Here is a 21,778-nt window from a genome sequence, read left to right on the forward strand (position 1 = left end):
TGATGCAGTTCCTTAAACGCGTCGGTACGACTTGGTGGTGGCCCACTGGACCTGAAATCATCTCCGGAATGTAATTTTTGTTGCGAAAGGTTGCATGCTTTTCTGCGACTCAGAGACTCTCCACACTTTGCTTTTTGACCATGAAATCTCGTTTCAGAACCCAGCAGACTGCAGTCAGCTCAGTGATGTTTGGCCGCGTTGTTTGGTGGCCAATATCTTGTGAAATGCAATGCTGTACCTGAGTACAAGAGTGATATGGATATTTTTTTTTCAAACAAGCCTGAGAAAAACATACAGTTGGTGAATATAGCTCATTATTTCACAATTTCTGTTTTCTATGTAGCTCACAGAGTGTAACAGGTTATTATCAGATGGGTTCGAGACGTATCAGAAGTAAAAAGTGCATGGTTATGAGTACGCTGCACAAGCGCAAACAGTTGTGGGGTAAATTGTCACTTGCTTTAGAATGAGAAGGACCGCTTGTTCCTTTCTGCCAGTACGCTTTGTGACAGGCGCTCCTCGGGAAAAGTGGCAAATCTGTTCGCACAAGGACGTTTCTCCAATAATCTGCAAGGCGGTGGTTAATGACAGCAGCTGTGAGGCAGGCATGCACCACTTCCAAGCTGATTTAAGTTTAACGAGCCACTCCAGAGTGCTATTGATTCAAATCTATATTTGACAGGATACACTGTGAGCATATATTAAATGGATAAGAACACCTCTTCGACACTCGGAGAGTATTGCCATCTGGAGGAGAAGACATTAAGGAAAGAGATGGGGTGTCTTTTCTTTGTGCTGCGCCTTGATTTTTGACACTGTCTTTCAACCAAGAAACACTCACAATAGGGTATTTGTTCCAGATGCTTTGCATTAACAGACTTGCATACAAACAGGCATCTTTTGAACATTGCATATTTTGAAACTCTTTTTCATCAGGTAAAATCAAAAAGTGTTGTGATGACACGGAAAATGAATGTCTTTGTCTTTTATTCTTCTACAAAAGATTTTTTCAACAATTAAAGTAATTAAAGCTCACAATAATGACATAATTTGTGTTTGAAGATTGCTTTCTTCTAAAACTGCATAAATACGCAAGTTGTAATTGTAAAAGCATTAGTAAGACAGATGGTTATGATGATTGAATTGGAGTATAAAAATTAAAGTAATTGTTTTCATTGGTAAAAAAAAAAAACAGTTATCAAAACAGCCTTGTTCCACTTAATAAATAATTGATCATGTTTTATTAAAAGATATTGAAGAAAGGACAAAATCTGTGATTTATGATGGGATTTTTTTTCTTTAGAAATAGGTACAATGATTTGATTGTGATATCAAAGGGATAAATGCAACTGTCATTTTATTTCCTCAATTGACCTTGTCATGTTATTCTTGTTTCAAACCATAAGAAAAGCCTTTGTCAGATAACACACATTTAAAGTGAACTTTTCATAAATGTAATACACAAACACATGCACTCAACAGTAGCTGAATCCTAACAAGAGTAAACATGATAAAATAACAACCCACTGCATGACATGAGCTCCGTGATCCTCACGGCTGAGCGAGGCAGCAGAGGGTTACTGCAAAGAGCAGATGGTGCATGCTGAATTTCGGTTCCGTACTGTCACTTTTATGATCTTTAAATATTTTTTCCTCATGGTGGGTTGTGTGAAATTAAATTTCAAATGCCTGCTTGATTATATGCATGTATTTTTTTTTTCTTTGAAGAGGACGATGACAAATGTTTTGAAAATTTGGAATCTGTTTTCTCCACCAAGCCAACTGACAGCTTCCTAATGCTGCCACATTAAAGTGGTTTTCTAGTGCGTGTGATGCAGCTTTAACTAGGTCCCCAGGGCATTGTTAGTTATCATTGCTTACTGCTGGAGTGAGCCCCGGTGAAAGCAATTTTAGCTTTCCCCCGAATCAGTGGTGCAACATGAGGGAAGGCCAACGAGAACAAACGGCTCACTACTTTCCTCCGCCGATCTTATCTGTAATGCGGATCTCGTCCCGAAAGAGGCGCAAACGCAACCCCCACCCTATAACAAAACTTTTTAAAAAAACGTGAGACGGTTGGCCCCAGGCCCTCCCAATTCATGCAGATATCCTTAAATTAGACTCATACTGATGCACCAAAACATCCTCTCAGGGCATTAGACGTGAGCACTTATGCCACAGAGTGTGTGGGAGGCTTTCTGGATGCGAGCAGATCAAAATACATGAGAATGCCATCATCAAGTCCCAACACTGCCAAGTTTCCCTTCTTTACCATCAACGCACTCAATCCCAAAGGCAATAGGCAAGGTTATTTACATTCAAGGAGTGTAACGAAAACCGATTTGAATTGGAAAATGGGTTTTGATTGAAAAGATGTGAAAATGATTTTTTTTTTTAACCTGCTGTCTGCAATGCACTCGCGGGTCACTTCTCATTAGCTAATAATTAGAAGTGCCTTTGAGATTTCCTCATTTCCCTTCAAAATAGATTATCAACAAGCAGCATGTTCAGTCAATTAAGTAGATGATACATTGTGAGATATGAATATTGGTCAAGCTCTCACAGCAGACAACATCCATGCACACAGCAAAATATGTAAACAGGGTGGACATTTTATGAGATACTATATATAATTGTACTGCTGGCATGTGTGAAAATGTTTGGCCACTCATAAGACCTCGGGGTTTCATTATTCGGCTACATTTTCATGAATGAGTGATTCTGATGATGATACCAAAGGCACTTTATAGTGTTGTTCACTCTAAAAGGCATCATGTGAAATATTCATATAAGTCCTCAGCATCATACTAACAATCATCAAAATGAATGTATTGATTAACAAGAATTGCAATAAGTAGAGCACAGACCTCCACCAGGGCAACCGAGAGCCAGAAAGAAAATGAAACGATAAAAGCCCTGGAGCTTGTGTCTTTAAAGGTTTCGTATACGTTACATTTGGAATAGTCGTACGGACACTAAAGTTTTTGTCAAAACGATGTAGAGAGATTTTTTAAACCTCTGTGTACTCAGCAAACGGGGCACCTTTTGTGTGTTTTAGGCCGTGAGTGGCTGAGTGAATACGAGCCATGCCTCAGTCAAAACAACCAATTTCTCTGCTTCTCTGAACTGAATCCAAATGTGAAGGAATCAATTAATCTCGGTGAGGACAGTCCTTTATGTGTTTTATCCGCCAGCAAGCAGGAAGCACGTCTGGTGTGGTAGACTTCACAGAGAACACAACACGCACACTAGCAGAAGCCACAAATGACGATGCCTATTTTCATATTATAGCCGAACTATAAATCGCGGGTGCTTAATTGCTCATCATTTCCTAAAGCCGTAACATTTAGATGGGTGCACGGGTCTCAGTCAGGAGGCCCTACATTATGTAAATCAATGTATGTTATCATTTTGTGCCCGCTGCAGCTGTAGACAAGACACTTTAACCCGCGCCAACGGGCTAATGGGAAGAACATCTCAGATGGCGAAGCTTGATTGGCCCTGTCAAGAGTCAGGTACTGACACTTTTAATCACGGGCTAAACAACTCAAGGTTTTGTCTCTGGGGTTTTCATTTCTACAAAGGTTTTGCCTTTGTTTTATACCACTTTAAAGATCAAGGATTGACAAAGAGGCTCTCACACGTTGCTAAATGAAATAAGCAACATAAAATAGCTTTTAGTATAATGCAGCACATTTGTATACTACAAAAACAATTCCACTATTGAAAGACAGATGGACTGTGTTGAAATGACTGTGAAAAGCTTAAACCATAACAGTTAATTTGATGCAGTCATAGCTGCCATCTAATCCATGTCTGTGTAAAGGTGAGAAAATTCTGAAATCACAGCTGTCTCTATTTTAAAAAGGGAAAAATACAATGCATTTTAAAGTCTACTTCTTGATGAACATGCGCAATGCAAGACTGGCATCACATCGGGTTTAAATCTGCGCAGGGGTGAGCTACACTGAGTTTTCAAATGACAAATACATGTTGTATATTTAAAACAACCACATATTTGTCTTCAGAAACTTAACATGGACTCTTAACATGGATATTGGTGACTGTTCGACTTGCGGAACATTTTCATACTACTCCTACTACTTCCACTACCTTAGTCATACTACTTTACTCACCATTATGTTATTTCCAGCAGTCCTTCCACCAGTATCATATGTCAGATAGTCCACTCGGATGAAAACAAGAGTGAGAAAGTGTCTTATTACCACTACGCTGCCTACAGGCATTCTTGCCATTAGGGATTACACCAAGCATCGCTCATACATTAACTCAATTTAAACAGCTGATCAATACAGGATATATTGGCATGCTCTCCCAAATAAGAATCACAACATGACACTAACTATGTGGTTCACCCTGTTCTTTCTTTTACGTACCTTGTTTCTCCATTGCGCTGCTCTGATAAAGTCACTGCTGCATGTAACACATATTTTCCATGTTTTTTAATGGTTTTATTGGACAGGTAAAAGAAACAATATATATATATATATATATACATATATATATATATATATATATATATATATATATATATATATCATATATATATATATATATATATATATATATATATATATATATATATATATATATATATATATATATATATATATATAAAATATGAATCTGGTGTGTGTGTGTCCGAGTTAGCTCAGGTGTTTTGCATGGCAAAATCAACGATAAGTACCATCCTAAAACACAAAGACGCTCTTAAAGCAATGCGACAGTGAGCGCCCGGCGCGCTGCGGTTGCGCGATCGGACCAAATTAAGCTCCCTGCTCACTGAGGTCCACTTACATTTCGGAAAGTACATCAGGACTTAAAAGATATTTTCTAAATTTCAGCGACGGCTCTGTCACAATCATGCGACCAGCGCAGTGCAGTTGCGCGTTCCGCGGCGCTATGGTTGCGCCTTCGGCGGCCCGCAACGGTTGCGCGTTCGCCGGCGCGCAACAGTTGCGCGTTCGGTGGTGCGCTGCAGTTGTGCGATCGGACAGAAATGCGCAAAGGAAAAAATTGCTTTAAATAGGCCGTTTTTTTTTTTTTGTCTTAGAACGAATTAAAACTTTTCCATTATTTGTAATGGGAAAATAGATTCAGAATTCAAACAAATCACTTCTCGAACCGCCTTCTGGAACAGATTGTGGTCGAGAACCAAGGTTTGACTGTATTTTCATTTATTTATTTATTTATATCACTGGACTGCCAAACCTCTCACCACATATCTCACACCAATGTGAGCAACACTTCATTGTTTTGCTGATATCAGATCTTTAAATGGGAAACGTGCCGCTGCATGTGCCAGCATCTCATATGCAGAGCATTTAAACTTTAATTTTGTAGAACTGCTTAAAACAGCTGGTGGTTTCAGTATGCATATCCATGTTTACTGCTGATTATGTGCACCAGAAAAAAATAATCATTCTTGGCACAGCAGGTCACGAGTGAGCTTGTGGAGGTGGATGATTAAGATGAAAACACATTGTGTTGGATGGAGGTAAGTGACCTGCCACTCTGTTCAGATAAGACTCCAATTAATCCAGAGTGAATTGCAGTAATGTAAAATACAGATAATTACTAAATCACCAGGCTGCATAGCTTTGATAGATTTTTGTTACTCAGTGTTATTGCTGCGAGGAATAAGAAATTAAATGGGTTATATCACAGCATTTTCAGATGGATTACAACTCCTTTTAAATAACCGCAAGAGCAATTTCATCAGCCCTGCAATTCGAGAAGCCACTGACAGGCGCTGCATGATTCAAATTGAACTTGCTCTCATCATTTTAATAAAGCGCTTCAGTCTTCAACCCCAGCGGGCACACACGCGCATAAGCACACATTGGCGCATAGACTACACAAACAACTTACGCTAAAGGAACACACAATATCAACACAACATTTATAAACCCAACAGAGTGTTGCTCCTGTTTTGGAAATGTGTTTAAATCCTCTTAATAAGTAATCTGGGATTTCATTTTATTAGATTTTTTTTTATACTCCCAAAGTGTGAGTAGTAAGTAAATTGATGAGACAGAAACCTCAAGTTCATTTAATTTATATAAGTAAGTATGTCAGTCAATGCACTAGCTCACCGTCTTGAGACTTGCTTGAAATCGACTGATTCACCTTTCGGTTTACCAGTTTAACAAGTGTGACCTTTGATCTAAAGTTCCCCAATGGCCCTGCAATGAATGATCACATTGGAACTGAATGACATTATTGTTATTATTCAGCTTGTTTTTTTCATAGGAACTAACAAGACGTTATATATTAAATTGATTTTAAAATACAAACACTCTCATTACAGTAAAATAAATATCTTTCAGGATATGATAGACACCCCGGTATATAAACCGGGGTGTGGCCCCTTTCGCCAAATGTTCTTATGAAGAAGTCATTGTCAAACGAATCATGCTGTTTGCTGCATTTGAAGCAAACCGAGCCTACAACAGAAACCAGTGGACAAGTAATCAAAGGCACGTGATGAGAGATTTCATGGGTGGTTATCTCAAGGTCCTTGCTGCACACTTTTGTGTGAGATTGTGAGCAAGTGGCGGTGCCAAGCGCCAAGGGCTGCTGCAGAGATTGCTCTCCTTTAAAAAGCATCCTGGCACCGAGCCCCCGATCCAAGCCAAGGCCCGACTCCGTGAGCATTCATTATTGCGTCAATTAGAACAAACATCTCAACCTCCCCCAGCTCTCATGCTTTTAGCACAATTTGGCAAGGCTGCATCCAGCCGGTAAGATGAGACATGCCCAAATTTGATGTCGTTATTCATTTCACTATCTAGACTTTTTTCCAAAGTTCTCCCAGGGCTATTGCATGAAAAGCTTTTAAATGTGCGTAGGGAGAAACTGGCAGCAGTATCAACAAAAAGTGGAGGAGGTTGCTAATCTGTGCTCTTCTTAAGCAAAGTGTTTGAGTTGATGCCTGACAAATGTCTAAAAAAAAAATACACAAATGTATAAAAAATACACAATATTGCACAAGCGTAGCATTCATGCATGGCATGGGCAATACAATACTTTGCTGATACCAAGCCACATAACTTGTTCCACTAATTTAAAAGGGTCCAGAAAGTCTTTGTTCTAATCTGAAGGACATATCTACTCACTAATTTTATTCAGAGTAGGCTCTAGAATGCCATTATCTTATTGATGAAGCACACAAAAGGAATCGATACAGGCGAGCTGATAGTAAATATTCCACAAAACCGTGTGAAAAGAGGCTGCCAGTTTACAGGAATCAAAGTCAAGTGATTTATTGGACTGGAGACTCGGACAAAGATACACGGAAACACTGCGGGAGGCGTGTCAGCGCACTTATGAGGTGTGTCAGACACGGTTCAGGACACGTCTAATTAAAGATATATTTTAAATCTAATCTACAAATTGTAAGGTTGCCCTTATAAATCAATCAGTACATCGACAAAGAGATACTAAGACGTTTTCCTTGTTCAGTGCACGAAAAGAGATAAGAAATGAGGGCCCTTTAATTCCAAAGGGATTTTTAGGAAGGGGAAAATTGTTTCGATTCGAATAGAGTATCTTTAAAGGCATTCTTTTGTGATGGCAGTTCTGGAAGTTTTCACATCTTGCATGAATTCACAAAAGATACCTTATTCTGTTCTTAATTCCTCCACAAATCTACAGTACTCCCTAATGACTGAAAAATGTAATTTTAGATATGGAAGAACTTTTGTATGATTTATTACAGGGAAAATTTGACGTACAATGCAGAAACTGAAATTACTAACCAGTACTAGCTGGTAGCAGGGTGTGGATTAGTCCCAGGGCATTCAGTGGTGCCTTACCTTACATAATCCATTTCCTAATACCGATTATAACTTTTGTGACTTCTGTTATGAGTTTATATGTGAACTGCTTAATTAGCTTCCTAATTACACTAGCCACAACTAGATACATAGATAGCCAGCAAAGACGACCAAAATAAGTTTGGCATTGTTTCATTGTGGTTCAGATTGACCTTTTTGTCTAGTTTAGCAGCTCAGTCACTTCTTCTACTGCTGCAACTACCAAACAGGCTCTAAGCATTTTGCATAGCAGGGTGCAAAATCTTATAAGTCGGAATGAAGAGCGGAGACATGTTTTGAAGAGGAAAGCTTTGAATCTCCCACCAGATACACAGCAGGGTATGCATAAAAAGATGCCACTTGTGTTTTTTTTAAAGACACATAAACTCAAGAGGTGCATTTTTCATCCTATGTTTGGTTCAAAGAAGTTCATGAATGACAAAGAGGAAGCCGCAGTGTGATGGATTTGCACACACTCTTCAGGTTAAACAACAAAAAACGAAAGAACAGAGAGTAACGACTGAAACTAAACATTATTGCCACCATTATTGACCAAAACAACAACAGAGTCTCTTGTCATATTAGTGTTCACATTTGTTGTATAGAACAAAGTTTAATATGGCTGCCTTTCCACTTTCATTTTTAGTGCTTGAGTTGTCAACTGGGCTCGGACGTGATGATTTTCATCAGCTCCTTTTTTTAACATCACTTTCAACCTAAGTAGGCCAACAGAGTTGACACTTGGAGTAGAGGAGCCCAACATCACATAAGCAAAATTCAGATGATTGGTAAAATGATATGCTACACTAAAGCAACTATCATCAGTCTGTCATGTCTGCGTCCTTTGGTGTGTAGTGGCACCCTTGGGCCATGTGGACTTTCCAACAGCGACTGTAGATGACTGACAGGCACCAGGGATGGTGACAACAAAAGAGAGCGTACAAGTCAACAGCTTTAAGTTGATGTCTTTAGAAGTCAACTCACACCACTGCTGTGAATCTAAGACTTTCATGGGAAGCAAGGAGTTTTTGGACAGTGAGTTGGAGTTTGGAAAACTACTTTCTACTTGTTTCAGTTCTGTGATTTTTTTTTTTTCACAGAATCATACAAGTTCCATTCAGTCAACTCATCTTTTTGCATATTTTTACGTATTGTACAGTGGTTCCTTGACATACAGGTGTAATTTCCCAAACCCTACACCTCTGAACTGTGGGCCAACATGTCGCCCTAATCATCGATACATAACCCCCAAAGTGCTCATCCTCTGCTTGTTTCGCTTGACAAACAATAGAGGGAGCAGTAACAGTAGAGTGCTGGTTGTGTTTGTTGGAAATTAAGCTAATTGGTTCATTTGCTGCTTGGATGCAGCACAATGATGTTCTTCCTCTTCAAATTTACAAGTAAAGCAGCCAGTAATGCCAAGCAATTAGAAAAGCCTGCCACCACACAACATGGACTGACTGGAGTGATTGCTAATGTGGATTAGGCTAAATTATCTAGCCAGTGGAAAGAAACGGACGGGGCAGCACTGAAATGTACTGTAATACCAGCACCAAGGACAATGTCCTAAATGCCACACTTGAGCAGCTATGAGGGATTTGTCTTTGAATAAAATTCAAATACTCAATCCTCCAAGTGCCATCTGATGAAAAGTCAATGTCAGTAAAAGCAATATCAAGTGCATCTTCCTTCTTATTCCACGATGGACACACTAAAAAATATTAGCACTTAAACAAGGATCCAGAACGTTGACGGGGAAGAAATGTCCCTCTTTTCCTGCCTCTTAAAAGCACGGCGTTTCTTTGAACGCATAATGACAATTATCTATCTATCTATCTATCTCTCTCTCTCTCTCTCTCTCTCTCTCTCTCTCTCTCTCTCTCTCTCTCTCTCTCTCTCTCTCTCTCTCTCTCTCTCTCTCTCTCTCTCTCTCTCTCTCTCTCTCTCTCTCTCTCTCTCTCTCTCTCTCTCTCTCTATCTCTCTCTATCTCTCTCTATCTCTCTCTCTCTCTCTCTCTCTCTCTCTATCTCTCTATCTCTCTATCTATCTATCTTGGATTGTTTACCATTTATATTGTCTGTTTACAAATATTCAAGTAAAGTTGCATTTAATTTCAAGGGTTAATTGTGAATATGTCTTCTTCCCTATCCAAGGCAAAAGGAACTGAAGTTGGTTTATGCATGTTCAAGGTAAAATAAAAATGTGTTTCGTACTTTGAGAAATGTTAACACAAAATTGATTTTCCTCTCTTCTTGTGCTTTATATTTTCGTTCAGTGTGAGTCAAACATTTTACTGCCAACATTGGTTGGCTTCACTTTTTGATTTACTTCACGAGAGCAGGCATAAAAGTAAATATGGTCAGCTGTGATACACTCAGCTTTAAAGTCCTCTATGCCAGGTTAGACAAGTGTGATGCTCAAGCCAACAACAGAGCGGAGCCGAAACATTTCCACACAAAGCACAGAGTGGAGCCTGAAGAGCCACATTCTCATTTTTGTGTAGTCGCAGCCTGCTGGTCCGTAGTTACATAGCCATTTGGGCCAGTGGCTGGGAGAAGCGCAGTGTGAATGATAACAGCCAGGACAAATTACATGACGAAAGAGCAGGCCTCTCTCCCCCACTCAGCCATGGTGGCATCACAGGGGTGGAAAATGACAATTCCTTGAAAAGGTCATACATGACGCCTGCTCTGTGATATGAGCTTACAGGCAATCTGACAATCTTAATTCAAATCATGACATTCGGCACCAAAAAGTGGGATGTTTTCATCCTGCCGTGTCGGAACAGAAGTCTGACCTTTTCCATGTAGGAGTTTTAACAAATGCTAATCATCTCTTTATTAATAGGTCTCACAGGTCAGACCTCCCGTAATGTGTGCACCTCACACAGACTCTTAAAATGTTGCTCGTGTTACTCTAATATTTCCTACCAAATTAGCACATTAAAATGTATAGTAAATTAGTCATGATACCATCGGGATTTTATTTCATTCTTATTTTTCAAAACATGTAATTAATTATTTTGTATATCTTTTATTTTTATATTGTGTTTCTTTTTTTTTGGGGGGGGGGGGTGTAAGAAACCCTTAAATCAACCTTGAAATCAATTTCATGCTTCAACCAACCACCAACTCATACCTGTCGTCCCACACACAAGATACCACAGGAAATAAAATGTCTTTCAACAACTCTGCAGCAAAATGAATGCCATTTATTTCAATGATTGAATGATGTTTCTACCTGCTGGTTTACCCATGCTGAATATCGTCTATGTGCAGGAATGGAAATTGGATGACATCTATTCCTCTTTAGTATTTGGGCATTTCATTTCTAACGCCTTGAGCAGAAGTTAATTGAGCCTTAGCTTGAATGGTCCCCTGTGCAGCCGCATATATTGCACATACCAGGAACCGCCAGGACCTGGGTTTTTCTCTTGCTGTAAAATGTCTGCGTTGCCATTTTAGTAAAACAGGACAGGATTGAGTTTCTGCTCTAAGTCGCCAATATAACAGAATATAGATGCAAATCTTTTGCAATGAGAGTTGGAATCGAGCATGAAATTTGCTTTGCTCTCTGCAAGTTGTCTGGAAGCTGTATTTTGGTCCCAAAGTCGACTCAAACGCCATCGGCATAAAGTTGAAATCTTTTATTGGCCTTTCTTCAAAGGTTGATAACTGAAATGCCTGATTCCTTCCTACCTTGAGCAAAAAAAGCAAAAGCATATTAACTTCAGTTGACTTCCCACTTTCTATTGAATGTGCTTAGTGTCACATTTTGATGGTAAGCGGTCTCATTTCATCATTTCATCTACGTCTCCGTCTGTCTCTCCATCATCTTTCACAGGCTTAAAGGTTAAGATGCTCATGTATCCAGATCTACAAGAAAAGCTGTCAGCTTCAAAATATTCAACAAAACAGCCACTTTCATTGGGCTCTGATCTGTGCTTCCTTTGCAAAAACCATCCCGGGTTCTCAATAAAATCCAAACAGGAGGCGACACCGACGGGCCGCTATGTGGACCGACGCAGATATGGCCGCTAAGCCTTCCTCACAGTTGGCTGCTCAGATTAATAGGCAAGATAGACATAGCGTATGTGTTTACTCATCACTCTGATTGCACCTGCCGGCTACAAAGCCTTTATTTGAACTGGTCAAGATTATAGGCGACGGGATGAGATGTTTTAGAAATTAAGATAGGCGGTAAGGCGTGTGGTGACAATGTAATGATGTCATAGCTCACATCAGCCCACCTCCATTTTGTGTGTATTTGGGGGATTTTACATTTATTTTACTCCTCAGTCAGCTTCCAAATATGACAAGCTACCAATGACTGACTTAATTGATGGGTGCCTTGGCATATACTGTACATGTTTATTCCATATGAGCAAAAATCACCTCCTTTTGATATTTAAAAAAATAATTACAGCATAATGGATGACTCCACATTGTCCTCTCATCCCACCAGCCTCGGACAAAATGGGCTAATATAAGAAATGCCAGCGGTGCTGTGTCAGTAGCTGAAAGTTCAGCTTTGCTGCTCTTCAGGATGTGATCCGATGCCACGCATATCTTCTGGTTCTTTGTAGCGTCTCTTTTGCCGAGGTTAATGAGCTTGACTTGGAGTATCTTTGCGCAGCGCTACCTTGCACCCTCATTCTCTTTAAGCGTGCGGCGCCGGTCCTATCGTTGCTATGGCTGAAAACAGCAATTCCATTCAGTCCGTGCAGTCAGGGGAAAAGTTATCAAGTAGCAGAGTGGTCAGTGTTCAGCAAAGGTCATACTCTTGCCAATTAGCTGCGTCCACCAGGTTTGTCAGCATTCAAGGGATTAATTGTCCTCATTTTGCTTCACTCATGGTCTTTGGCAGACTAATCCATGACCGCTTTCTCCCTCAAAATGAGACCTCGGAGAAACATTTGCAAGACAGCGCTTGTATTTTGTAACAATCCTATTACTTTCATGGTGATTTGAATCTGTAGCTTCATATATTTTTAATTGAACATGGTTGTCGCATTAACAGCTGGATATGCAGCCAGCCTTTTCTCACATTCTCAACCCAGCCTTAAGTGAGAAAGCCTAAAATTAAAAGGCCCATAGAAATCAATAAAAGAGGGAGCACGTATCGTCTCCTAATGCATCCCTCACGACATGCGCTGCTTGCTCTTGTGTCTAAAAGCACTTAATGTGCAATAAGAATCAGTCCACCTCAGATGTTGCCAAACATTAGAGATAGCTTGCCTGAAGAAGCTTGAAAGTTTGCTCTTTGTGAAAAAAAAAGTGCACCATTAAGCAAAAGTATTTTATCCCGTTGTTTGTTCGATTATATTATGTGAGCCAACTACAGGACATGTGCAGGATATGTTTTATAAATATACAACATCCAGCCAGGCGTATTCTGTAGCGCTTGCCAGTTAATCGCTGCCACAATACAAATATACATGAAGGGTAGTGTTGACAAAAATAGGTCTTTTATATCATATATGTAAAATCTGTCTGCATGAATGTTTTTCAAATGAACTGTTGGAAAATCAGTCTCGGCCACGCCCTTTTAAGGCTCGCATCGTGGTATAGTTGTTGCAACGTTTTGACGCAATCATACGTTATACTTTTATATTACACTTTATAATTATGTTTCATCATTATTATTTTCATTCATTAAAGTGTTTAATCTGTTTGTATAGCAGGCTGTAGTGGCTTTCATTATGAGTCAAGGTGCCTCTATGCATCCAGCCGCGACTCCCTTTAATGGCTATGCAATGTTCCAAGCTTTGGAAATTCCTTGGATTTTGCGAACCTCTTTCATCCTAAAAAAGATCTTTGTTGAAAATGGACGCAAATTACCACATGCAGACAGCCTCCAAAATCTTTCACGGTGTAGAGTGGTGCCTATCCTTTCGCCCATCTAATGGCATTCTAACCATATCAAAAACACATTTGAGCAAAAAACAGAAGGGCTTATTTGTGAGACTCAGATGTTAAGCTGTCTGACATGGACAGAAATGGAAATTTGAGCTGTCCACTCTTTGTAGGTCGCTCCCCCAAAACAATTTTATACCCTATTTTGTCCTGCTTGAAGATTGTTTTCTTCCTCTTGAAAATGCTGTTGCTGTGTAAGTATGTATCCTTCCTTTTGCTGCAATTGGAGGCTTTATCCTACGCGTGAATGTACGAGCTACATGGTGAATCTCTAGTGCCAGCGAGCGAGCCTACGGAGGACTGCATGAAAAGAACTCGTTAAAAGTAAAACTCATACACAGGGGTTTGCAGCGTGTGTCGAGCCGAGATCATTTGTGAGTGGCCCGACATCATGCTTCTAATTGCCCCCGCTAACTCTCTCGTGCAGACACCTGTCCGCAAACACAGAGGCACATACCATTTCCCCCGTCAGACAGTGAGCGTCAAAACTAAAAAATGGATGAGATCTTTGTTCCTCAAATGGCTGTAGGTTTCTTAAGTGCTGTCAGAGTAGCGATGGGGCCAACATGCATTATGGAAGATGGTGGCTCGCTAAGCGTGTGGCTCCCTGCCTCTCCCTGGTACCAAAAAAAAAAAAAAATCTAATGGAGTTGATGTCTGGTCACTTCAGTGGCATCTCATATTCTTTAACATATAAAGTTGGAAGTTAATTAATCTCTGAGGTATACGGAAAGCTTAAGGCTTCACATTTCTGTCTGGGAGAGCTAATTCCTTCCATCTCGGGTGTTCAAGAGCATAAATGGGAGTTTACCGGCTTAGCGCCCAACATAGGATCTTAAAACGGAACTGCTTGTTCTCCAAAGATTGCAGCGCTGTCCTCCTTGCAAGGCATTGGGAGAGATGAGCTAACAAGCCCTAATTGTCTGCTTATGTGACTGCAGTACTAAAAATGGAACCCGTTGCACGATAAAAAGTCTTCTCTCTTAATGATATGTAAATCAGGATGTGCGCTATCCACTTAAATCCACATTGCTTGCATGCCTTTCCAATTACTCCTATGCTAAACTTCCTTCCAGGATATACTTCCTTCAGTGGTAGATATTCATCTGTGTAGCACGTAGTACATTCTGAGAAGACACTCATCTTAAATGTATTGTTGCAACAGATTAGATGGCAAAGATCTCTGACATCTCATTATCGATATCATACTGAGGGGGTTTCTGTGGCCTAAATTGTGCCACAATGACAAATGAACAATGCGATTTGTCGACTTGCAACAAATATATGGAATAATAACGTAATGTCATGCTGCTTTCGCTTAGATCTCGAACCCATCGTGATAAGACCAAGGTCATCTTTTAGTTAGAAGTGTCTGCATAAGTAATGAGTGTTCCCTGTAGACTCAGCAGAATGGGTTAATAGTCACTGGCCTGAGTTTTAAGTTCGGAGAAGTGGAAGTCAGAATTTTTTGTTACAAGCTTTAACATCAGAATAAGGAAGCCTGTTCATGTGGCACAGTCATCCGTTCCTTTCCTCTAATCAGTTTCAAGTCAAGCTTTTACACACGAGAAATTCAAATAAGTCAGCAGTGAGGACTGAATTCAGAGTTGACTACAGTAGTTAAGTGAATTTCTCCAAGTGCCATTTTAGGTGGGAGCGAGGAGCCGAATCACCCGCAGTTTGTGTCAGTCACGCGTGACAAATTATTAAGGTGGAATTGACATGAAATGTAGGACGTAGTCACCCTCTACCTTTTCTCCAACCATTCGTAGTATGAACGGGGTACTTGACAGGGTGCGCCATCAGCGAGCATCAGCTCAAGCAGGCCAGCTCTCCTCTCTCCTCCCCCGCAGATGCACCTTGGGCCCACAGTGGTCTCCTTCTCTTCTTTGTTCCATGCATCTGCTCAGCGTCACATGACAAAATTGATTAGCCTCACCCGGGCTCTTAATAAGACAACGGGAGAGGAGGACAGACAAACACAACAGATCAGTCGCGTGTAATCACTTCATACACATGCCCGATGCTGCCTTGACCAGGACTTGTCCATATTGTGAGTTAAGGGTATTGTCGTTAGTCCTAATGAGGTCTGGAACATCTTCCTTACTGCATGAGAGGAGAGCCAGATCCTGTCTCCTGTATCTTGGCCTCAAGATCACTATGTTCCAACCAAGAGTGATCATGCAACTCTTTTTTTCCAATATCGTGCTCTGCAATATGTCAAATTTTAATAATGAGATAGTGAGTTCATACAACATGGAATGTAACGTAGTACTCAGCACAGACTGAAACAATCGTCAGCAAGTCCGTCTGACTTGATAACAATGAAGGCCATACTCCAGTGCTAAAGGTGTAACTGCTGAATGGCTCTACTTGGCCCCAATTTAAATGGACTGTAACAGCAAACAGGTATTACAGTCGTCTCTTGCTATATCACGATTCAGTTTTTGTGGTCTCACTGCATAGCGGAATTGTTTTTGTTATTGACGTTTATCATTCTAATATCAGAGATTAGGACTTTAAAAATTAAAACTTCAGTTTCAAGATGCACTTTTCAAGAAAAATTGGACATTACTTGTAACCTGTAGTCTCAGTAATTTGAAGGTAGTTTATCGTCCTGTAAGAACCAAGTGGTGTTTTTCTGTAAACAAGAGCATAGCAATTGTGTGTTGCTGTCAAATTAAAGGGCAAAGTCTGTGCAATGCCACTACAAATATTCAGAGGCAGCTTCATAACAGGCTAGCAAATTGTACCTCTCCCTGCATTCGTATTCCGTTCCGTTCTAGAAGTTTGTTGACATGGATTTTAATCTGTAACAAAAAAAATTGGAAAAATGACCACAAAAACAAGCAATTTATAGTGTAGTTGTTTGATTGCTAACTGGCCAACTGACAACTTTCCACAAATGAAACCAGTACCTCTGTGATTCATTAATTTGAAATAAATCACTCTGTTGTCCAAACATGTGCCTTTTAGAGCAGAGTTCAGGAGAAACAAACATGCATGTGGTGTTCTCTGCGCTTGGGGCGAGATGGGTGTGAGCGCGAGTGGGTGGGCCGCTCTCTTTAGGGCCGCGTTCCTGCAGGGTGAACTTCAGCGTCTCTTCCCCTTCTGCATCCTGGCGGATGCTCCTCACTCTGATGTGTGTGTGTCCCAGCCCACCTGTTCAGGCCTCATTACTGTCAGGTCTGTGTTAATAAATATCCAGGTGTAGAGCGCTCCTCTGTGCCTGTACTTCATCACCAAGGAGCACCAGTCTACAGGGTGCCCCCTCCTCTCTTGCAGCAATGCTGACAGGAACCATGATTACACTGTAAGCACTGTAGTTATTCACCTTCTGCCCAAACTACGACACCGCACTCCATCTTACACCCCACCATGCGGCACACACACACATACAGTGTGTGCACATCCATGCGGTGATGCACACTGACAAACAAACAGATATTTGTGCTTTCGTTCCCATTATTTTTACCTTCAGTTCATTCCCAGGCAACACGAGTGCATCCTTTTCATTTGCGCTGTAAGGAATATCCTGCCAGCAATGTGGACAATTTATGTCATCTGGGAAAGTTGCAAAAAATCAACAGAGCTAAAGGATGAAAATGTTGCCAACAACTTTCTCCTTTTGTCCTCCACTTCTTTCACTGCATGGTTCCCTTTTGAAGGATAGTATAATCAATGTAAAAAAAGAAAATCCACCACATTGGTATTTGAGGAGGAGGAGATAGCAAAAGTCCCAAAATGTTCTTAAAACATCGATTGAAGACATAGATGACAAAGATGACATAAATGTAGATGATATCAAAATATAAATTTACAATAGGCAGTAAGATAGCAGAATCACACTGCAACCTCACTAAAAACGAGAAAATATTTGGAATGCATGCTTATGTGACATGATAATTATTGTTTCATTTGACGAGCAATTTATTTACTGATGCTATCACTGAATTATGTGATTCCACTTGCTATGCACCTCATTAAGTCAAATAAGGTACCCTAAATATTTAACAGCACTATAAACCACTGGGAAATTAAAAGCCAGTGATACACTTGATAAATTAACGCAAGAGAGACAATGCAGGTGGTCAAAAGAGTTTTGTGCTATCAATTCATGTGACTAATTATTTGTTTTTATCTACTTATTAACCTAAATAAGAAAGGAAAATGATTGCCGGAAAAGTACGCCGACTGGGGTCAAAAACTGTGTTTCAAATCCAAATTCCAAACAGACCTTTCTGTAAGACCTTCATACACTCCTAGTATGTTTATTTCTTAACATAACTGAATGAAGACCAACAAAACTGTCCGATGTAAAATCAAGTGTTAAGTTCGGTCGGTTATGGTTTTTTGGACTTGGGAATCCTTTGTGTACGTATTTGCATTGTAGTTTATAAATGGGATCAAAGTGAATGGGTCAGAAGGGCCAGCGTGAGGGTCCTCATCTCGACAGCCCAGGAATGACAGAAGCACTTGACTCTGGAGCAGCAATCAGATGCTGAGGGCTTTAATGCACCGCCTTGGGTCTGAGCCACAGCAATTGGGCTTGATAGACCAGTGAGAGGTCTTCATTGGCCAGGGATTTGTGGACAAGGGTGAAGCATGTTGACACCAAACGGAGGGGATCTTACAGAGCGGATGGTGCATTTCTATATGTTGGACGCACGCCTTTTTCACCTCTTTGACTAGCTCCTTGTCACTCACTGATTTTAATGCCTCAAGTGTCCAAGAGGCGAGCTATGACAGGTCTATACCTGAGATCAATTTTCGTGCTCACACCATTTTTATATTTAGACCAATTACACAAGTGCCATCCAAGGGTTCTTTAACCGTTACTGAAACCATGGCACCAGGTCCAAGATCCTAAACCTGAAAGGTAACCCTAGCCCTGACACCATTCCTCTAGTCTAGATATAATGGTCAAGTGTCAAAATCCACTAGGCTTCATATTGTACGGTATTTGAGATTAACCCTAACCATTATCCATAAAGCAACCCCACCCATAGCACGTAAACATAATCTCCAGTCTGAACCATAGATCCTAACCCTAAATCTGATCATTTAAAACAACAACAAATATTCCCATGCATTAGCCTTTATTATGGATATAAGGTTAACCCTATGTCCACAATCTAACGCCCAATTTCTATGAATTGCAAAAGTCCTGTCCTGTTCCAATAAGATTACAATTGAGTGAGAGCCCATTGTCCAGTGTTAATGTGAGTGCAGGAGTCAACGCTAAATGCATGCCATGACAGATGCAGGGTGAAGAGCACTCATTAGCATTATGGCGATTTGTTGATGTGAGCCAGGTGCAAGGCCGATTCGACTGACTGTGGCTGTGCTGTTTGACACCGCACCGCTTTGATTAGCGCCTCCATGAAAATGTATGCCCCATGCTCAAAGAAAAGTGGGGGAGGAACTACCTGTCAGGGAATTCACAAACAAGGCTATACTCGGAGCACAGGGAACTGTATATTTTAAAGTGTAATATCCCTCGCCATTTCCTTTCATTTCATTGCAGGGGCGGTCCCTGCTGATACCCAACCGCACCCTTGAAAAACACACCCAAATGCTGAGGATTTACACTGCAACCCTGCCAACAAATAAGTGAGAGAACCTGTGCTCCATCCACACAACAAAGACTCACTGACAGCTGCTGTGAATACCAAAATTACTTGGAGGGGAAAGAAGTATATAAATTAATCAGTGCAGGTAAATAAATAAATAATGCATATGAGGAGCTAATTAAACGTGTTTATTCCCGTTATCATATGCTGCCCTCATTTCCACCACTTGAAGCCATAAATCATTAAGCGGCTGCTAAATTGGTCTCTGGGGCCAACCCAATGGCAGGGGGCGGTCAAATCTTGTCTGGCAGAAGGCAGGTGTGCGGCGGACGGACGGATGGCCTCTGCTCTCGTGGTCCTTGGACAGTGGCGTCTGACTGAGGGGAAGCAGGCGTCACGCTGGGAGGTGAGTGGCCGGAGGAGAGCTGGTAGCAGAGAGGCTGACAGCGCCGCCCGTCACAGGGCCAGACCCGCTTTGATTAATGAGGGCATTTGAAAGACAATTAGCGGGAGCAGATTTGCCTTCAACTACCTTATCAATCAGAACCTGTTTAATTCAACGTGTGGCGCCCTCTGCACCAAAATGAGATTGTGAGCACTGCGTACTATGGCAGGAACAGCCTGCACGTCCACAGGAGGTACAGTAGGGTTGCACATAGAACGAGTTGCTGTTGTTTTTTTTCATATTAGAACGTTTCTTGGTAAACTTGGAGCACACCTCATAAATCGCATGAGTGAGACATCCTTTATGCAAATGTGTACGGCTGTTTCCATCGATCTCTACGCTTTTGTCCTTAGTTGCCAAGATGTACAAAACTTTTTGAAATGCTTCAGGGGGGTGAAGATAGTTTTTAAAAAATATGGAACAACACATGATTCAGGCAGGAGGCGTCTGGCATGGATATCAATACGAAAAACTTTGTTAACTCCTGCAATGGTATCTACTCTAGCTGTTGTCCATCTATGGCCTTGGCACATTTAGTTCCCAAGACGATGAAGCATGCAAGCTAACCTTCCAGCGTTTGCTCCGCAGATTTTTTATCACTTTATTTTGCAACACCATATGCAATAACCGACCCAGATTCTAGCCTCGGCTACAATGCAATGTGAGATTCCTGCTAAGCCAAGAAAACTCTGCAGAACAAAACCGCAGTAATGAGTCTGCTTGATACCTTTGCAAGCAATATCTGTCGTTACATTGTTTTGGGCAATGTATGGTGTAGATAAGCACCATATAAGTATTCTGCAATAGGACAGATTTTATATTTTTTTCCAGGAAATATGATGTTGTTAATTGTTAAAAATAATTAGAATTAAAAAATTACATGAACAAAGAGGAAATCCTTAAATGCTGCATCATTAAATGACATTCATGTCACTATTATTTGAACTGAACATATATGTCTGTGCCATTTGATCTTGTTCTAGCCTGCAACCTTCATGGCTATTACACTTGTCAATCATTAGAAGTCAAATTGTTTGAACTACAAGAGAACCAGAGGTTGAAAGTTTTCATGAAGCTGTAAACACGCAGGTGAGGAAGAGTCTCTATTGATTCTGCTGCCTGTAAATAAAATGGAAGCACTGGACAAAAAGCAACAAACAACTATAGCAGAGTGAGCATGGGGAAACAAAAAAAATCAATAGGGTCCCTTCACTGGTGGGTCTTCTCCGGTCAGACAATTCTCTCTGGGTTTTTCTGCAGCGAGTCAGGACAAAGAAAGCAAACAGTCAACAAGCTCTTGATTTACACAATATTTCTGTTGGTGGTTTCTATAGGCAATGTGCTCGGCGTAGTTAACCAGCACAGCCACCTGAGAAAAAAATAAGATAAATGCTTGCGCTCCCTTTTTTTTCAAGAAAGTGTTTCTAATTCTCATTAACTTCAGCCTTGAACACATTAACTGTCAAAAGTACATATCTGAAAGAAAATTGGTCATTACAAAACAGTATACAGTAGAGTTCCCTTACACACGACATATCCAGCTTGATGCCGAAACCATTTGCCGTATTCTGATATGAAAAGAGAAATTTACGGTCCAAGGTATGGTTATAAGTACTAGCGCTGATTGACCAAAAAAATATTAATTGTGGGAGGAAATTCTGTTGTTTCCACAGAGCAGTGCTGCCTGTTTAAGTACACATTTGATTGTATTTCTTTTGAAAAGGCTCCCAAACAGAGCATGACTAACTGTTTTTATTAGAAGCACAGTGACACACTAAACAAATAATGTAGGGATTTGTTAAGGGGTGAATTTAGGTATGCACATTGTCAATCGACTTGCAAAGTAAATGCTCACATCCATTCATTTCCTCTAAGTTACTTATACATGGTCTGGACGTTTTCTAGCGACAAATGACAATATTTTAAAAAGAATATGCACTTAAGCAGAGAGTAAAAAGTCACTGGGATAAAGCAATGTTTTAATAAAGTTTTGACTCCCAACACTT

General features: G+C 40.5%; 1 long non-coding RNA gene across 1 annotated transcript in view; it reads left to right on the plus strand.

The window, feature by feature from the left end:
- Positions 1-20,594, plus strand: part of LOC147059213 (uncharacterized) — a 39,809-nt gene extending 19,215 nt beyond the window's left edge. Inside the window, exons 2-3 of the long non-coding RNA XR_015065715.1 lie at positions 19,282-19,472; positions 19,614-20,594. This is a non-coding gene — a long non-coding RNA (uncharacterized LOC147059213). The remainder of the gene's footprint in view (positions 1-19,281; positions 19,473-19,613) is intronic.
- Positions 20,595-21,778: the final 1,184 nt, after the last annotated feature.

Source organism: Syngnathus leptorhynchus, chromosome 3 (genome assembly GCF_054491065.1).
Source record: "Syngnathus leptorhynchus isolate UIUO chromosome 3, UIUO_Slep, whole genome shotgun sequence".
Taxonomy (NCBI): Eukaryota; Metazoa; Chordata; class Actinopteri; order Syngnathiformes; family Syngnathidae; genus Syngnathus; species Syngnathus leptorhynchus.